This window comes from Mus caroli, chromosome 9 (genome assembly GCF_900094665.2).
Source record: "Mus caroli chromosome 9, CAROLI_EIJ_v1.1, whole genome shotgun sequence".
NCBI lineage: Eukaryota > Metazoa > Chordata > Mammalia > Rodentia > Muridae > Mus > Mus caroli.
The window spans coordinates 34285756-34291299 of NC_034578.1; positions in this window are offsets into that span (position 1 = coordinate 34285756).

Consider the following 5544-nt stretch of genomic DNA (forward strand, 5'->3'; position numbering starts at 1 on the left):
ATATTCTCTTAATTTCCCTGACCCTCAGGACTTCTCTACTGTCTCTTGCCATACCTGGTTCTGCACCCATTTTTCCTCCTCCCTCTCCCACTTAGGTCCTTCCCTCCCTTTGCCTCCCATGATTATTTTGTTCCCTCTTCTAAGTAGGATTGAAACATCCACACTTTGGTCTTCCTTCTTGTTAAGCTTCATATGGTTTATGAGTTGTATCCTGGTTATTCTAAGCTTTTGGGCCAATGTCCACTTACCAGTGACTACTTACCATGGGTGTCCTTTTGTGACAGGGTTACCTCATTCAGAATAGTATTTTCTAGTTTCATCCATTTGCCTGCAAAAATCATGAAGCCATCATTTTTAATATAGCTGAGTAGTACTCCATTGTCTAACTGTACCATATTTTCTGCATCCATTCTTTCAATGAGAGACATCTGGGTTGTTTCCAGGTTCTGGCTATTATAAGTAAGGCTGCTATGAACATAGAGGAGCATATGTTCTTGTTATATGTTGGAACATCTTTTGGGTATATCCATAATGTGTTTAAATAAGTATATATGACAGGAATATAGGTTACAAACAGGGCTTATAAACACTGGTGAAGAGGTCAAATGAGCTATAGGAAGATATAGCAGAAAATATGCTTAATGAGTTATAGGTTTTGTTATGCACAAGTCTTTCTACGTCTCATGTTACTACTTATGATAAATATATACAATGCCAATTTTGCAGAGAAATAAGCTTGGCCTGAAGTTATATATTTAATAGTATACATGAAATATTCATATGTAAAAAATTCAAAACATTTTATCAAGTGTAAAACATTACAATTTTTGAAAAATAAACCTTCAATAGTCTAAAATTGCTGATTTATAAAATGTGTGTATTTTTATTATGAAGACTGCAGACAAAATGTATTCACTTGGAAACACATTATAAGCAGGATATATTTCAAATTTATGGAGCTTAAACCATGCAAGAAAAGTACATTAATCAGGATTCAGAAGGTTTTCTTAGGTGAAGGATATTTTTTTAAAAAATTATTTTTTTTATTTATACTCCATATTTTATCCCCTCCCCCTGTACACCCTCTGAGTGTTCCACATCCCATACCTACTCCTGTACCCCATCTCCATGTGGATGCCCCCCAACACCACCTGACCTTTAAACTCCCTGGAGTGTCCAGTCTTTTGAGGGTTAGCTGCATCATCTCTGAATGAACAGACCTGGAAATCTTCCACTCTATGTGTGTTGGGGGCTTCTTATCTGATGGTGTATACTGCCTGTTTGGTGGTCCAGTGTTTGTGAGCTCAGGACTCCAGATTAATTGAGACTGCTGGTCCTCCTACAGGATCACACTTCTCCTCAGATTCTTCCAGCCTTCCGTAATTCAACAACAGGGGTAAGCTGCTTCTGTCCATTGGTTGGGTGCAAATATCTGCATCTGACTCTTTCAGCTGCTTGTTGGGTCTTTCGGAGTGCAGTCATGATAGATTCCTTTTCGTGAGCGCTCCATAGCCTCAGTGTCAGGCCTTGGGACCTCCCCTTGAGTTGGATCCCACTTTGTGCTTGTTGCTGGACCTTCTTTTCCTCAGGCTCCTCTCCATTTCCATCCCTGTAATTCTTTCAGACGGAAACTATTAAGGGTCAGAGATGTGACGGTGGGATGGCAACCATCCCTCATTTGATGCCCTCTCTTCCTGCTGGAGATGGGCTCTAGAAGTTTCCTCTACCTACTGTTGGGCATTTCATCTAAGGTCTAAATAGTGATACCTTTATTTCTTCTTTGCCAGTTTGTATCCCCTTGATCTCTTTGTGTTGTCTTATTATTATAGTTATCACTTTGAGTAGTATATTAAATAGATATGGGGAGAATAGGCATCCTGGTCCTCAATTTCAGCAGGATTGCTTCAAGTATGTCTCCATTTAATTTTATATTGGCTGTTGGTTTGCAGTACATTTCTTTTATTATGTTTAGGTATGGGCCTTGAATTCCTGATGTCTGCAATACTTTTAACATGAAGGGGTGTTGTATTTTGTCAAGTGCTTTTTCTGCATGTAAGGAGATGATCATGTGATTTTTTTCTTTGAGTTTTTTATATAGTAGATTACATTAATGGATTTTCCTATATTAAACCAACCTTGTATTCCTGGGATGAAGCCTACTTGATTGTGTTGGTGTTCTTGAATTCGATTGGCAAGAATTTTATTTTTGCATTGATTTTCATAAGCAAGATTGATCTGAAGTTGTCTTTTTAGGTTGGGTCCTTGTGTGGCTTAGGTATTAGAGTAATTGTGGCTTCATAGAAAGAGTCAGGTAGTGTTCCTTCTCTTTCTATTTTATGAAATAGTTGGAGGAAAATGAGTAATAGGTCTTCTTTGAAGGTCTGGTAGAATTCTGCACTAAATCCATTTGGCTCTGGGCAGCTTTTTTGGGGGGGTGGGGGTGGGAGATTTTTAATAACTTCTTCTATTTCCTTGTGTGATATGGGCCTGTTTATATAGTTTACCTGCTCTTGATTTAACTTTGGTATATTGTATCTGTCTAGAAAACCATCCCTTTCATCTAGATTTTCCAGTTTTGTTGAGTATAGGTTTTTATAGTAGGATACAATGATTTTTGAATATACTCCATTTCTGTTGTTATGTCTACCTTTTCATTTTTGATTTTGTTAATCTGGATTCTGCTTCTCGGCCCTTTATTTAGTTTGGCTAGGGGTTTATCTATCTTGTTGATTCTCTCAAAGAACCAGCTTCTGATTTTGTTAATTCTTTGTATTGTTTTTTTTGTTTCTGTTTGGTTGGTTTTGGCCCTGAGTTTGACTATTTCCTGCCTTCTACTCCTCTTGGGTGAGTTTGCTTCTTTCTGTTCTAGAGCTCTCAAGTGTTCTGTTATGTTGTTAGTGTAAAATCTCTCCAGTTTCTTTTCCAGAGCACTTAGTGCTATGAATTCTCCTCTTAGTAATGCTTTCATTGTGTCCCATAAGTTTGAGTATGATATGTCAACATTTTCATTAAATTCCAGGAAGTTTTTAACTTATTTCTTTGTCTCTGCAAACTCAATAGAACTGTGACACTTAAAATTGGCCTTTCTACCAGGAGGTATTTTTATACATTACAATAATGAAATAAATTGACATATCACTTGTCTTTATGAATCCTTCTTCAAGAAACTCTTTCTCATGTTCTCATTTAGTTTTTGGATAAAGCTTTCTCTCTGGCTATTTGCTGAACTCTTTAGCTTTAGTTCATCCCTCTGATATTGGATTGAATTGAAGAGAGAGGATAAGAATTCAACATATGTCCATATATTGGACTCCATTGATTTTAAATAGTATCTAATCATCCCCTTATTGGTATATATTGATGAAATATTTTAAAGCAACTGAAGAGTCTGTGGGGTTTTTTGTGTTTGTTTTTTGTTTTTTAGATATTCTCAAAACATTGTATTATTACTTAAAAAATATACTGTCTTCAAAAGGTTTTCCTTCTGGTCCAACCATAATCATACCCCAGGGAATGTTACTGTTACTGTCTTTAAATGGTTACTATTACTGTCTTTAAAAAGTCCCAAAGTATGACCTCTTACACTTACTTGAAATCCTGCAAGATATTCTCCTAGGGCTGCAAAACATTATAGATAATCCATGCAGAAAAATTAATTTCAAGTAAATTGATTTGTTTCATTTGAAATATATGTACTCTTTAAAAAATTGTAAACCACAGTAGCTCTTAAATATCCCTTACTTGTTTTAATGTGTAAAACAAAATATTAAATTAACCAAATTGAGGTACCAATCATCTTTTCCTTTGTGGAACCAAACATGAAATCACAGAAGCCTATGAATTATTTGGGTTAACTGGTAGCCCCAGATATTTTATTCAATGTAAATAGACACAGAAAAGATGGCTGAATAGTTAGATACTGAAGCAGATAGACAATTAAGTAGATATGAAATATAGTTATGTCAGAGTCTTAATGTCTGGTAATTATCAAAGTTACCTGTACCCATGAACATCCATGTACACACTCTTTCCAGTAAAGGTAAGCCAATATCTCCATTTTTTGGAACCTACAAATATTTGTGAGATTTGCAATTTTATTATGTAAGAAAGGTCAGGTTTGGTGATTCTTTCAGTCTGATCATTCTCAGTGTGTATGTACCTATTCTATTAAAAAGGACAAAACATCCAGGAAAGAGGATAACATTTGAAATGTAAATAAAGAGAATATCCAATGAACAAAGGGCAAAATCTTAAAGATCTTTTGGTTGCATTGTCTTTTTCCTTAACTTAGAGAGAATGTGACATTAGAACAATGCTTTCCTTACTTTTTTTGGTTTGCTTATAATGAAGATACTCAGGTGTCTTCTGTATAAATTACAAAAGCACATTCACTTTAAAATTTTCAATAGATACTGCTTTCACTAGCATCTTATTCAGATGGACAGATATGCATAAATAAATCTAAAGTACAGCTGGATGAAGTCACAACAGGATTTTACCATTTCTAATATGTGTACTATTTTAAAATAATGTTAATGAAATCCTTGGCTGCTTTTCCCATTTTTTTCTTAGAATGTATTTTTTTTTGTCAAATTGTGGAAAATAGTTCTTCAAATGATATAGTAAATCAACACTAGAGTTGCATTTTATTATTGTTCATACTGTTTCTTATTTTGCACTAATAACAAGTTTTTGAAAGTATAATTTAAAAATCTGTCCTCTTCTGTACATCCTCCACTAGAAAGCATCATATCTCCTTTAATTGCTAATGCAACATATATGCAAGTCAACATCATGAATATCCCATGTAAATCATTTTTCACCTGCATGTAATGTATTATTTTTCTATCTGTCAGAATTTTCACAGATAGGTGCAATTAAGCCAGCATAAACTGCACTCTTATCATCTCCTTACTGTATGTGAAGGACACCGGTCAGTGAGGAATTTAAGATACTGAGTAAGAGTGATGATACTAAATAATGAGAAGATCTCCCGTGAGGTCATCATACCAAAGCAGAATATAGATTCAATGAAACCCTTTCCAAAATTTCAGTACAGTTATCCACAAAAATTGAAAACCTATGAGCTCCACAGTAGGATAGAAACCCTGCTGCAGTTCTGAGTTATTGAATATCATAGCTCCTATTATTAACACACATGGATAGATACAGTAGATTCAGACCAGAAAAACTTGCATTTTTTAAAATCTCTTAATCAACTTGTTGCTGATTCTTCTTGAGACTCACCTCTGCTAATCTTGAAGAAGAACTAGTTTTTTGATGTGTTAGAACTAAACTAATACAGCTAAAGAATATTCTTTTCCTTAATCTTTTAAAGACCTTGCAAACAGGATGTTCCAGGGATCACTACCACAGTAGCTCAAATTTGCAGTTTTGAATTTACCAGGAGTATACGAAGGAAAGTAATATACCAGACTGTGGCCTCCCTTCCCCCCAGCCTGGAACCTGCCTGCTCAAGGGTGGAGCTACCGGCTCATTCGTCCTGCCACGCCCACTGCTGGAACCTGCCCTTGCTGCCTGGAG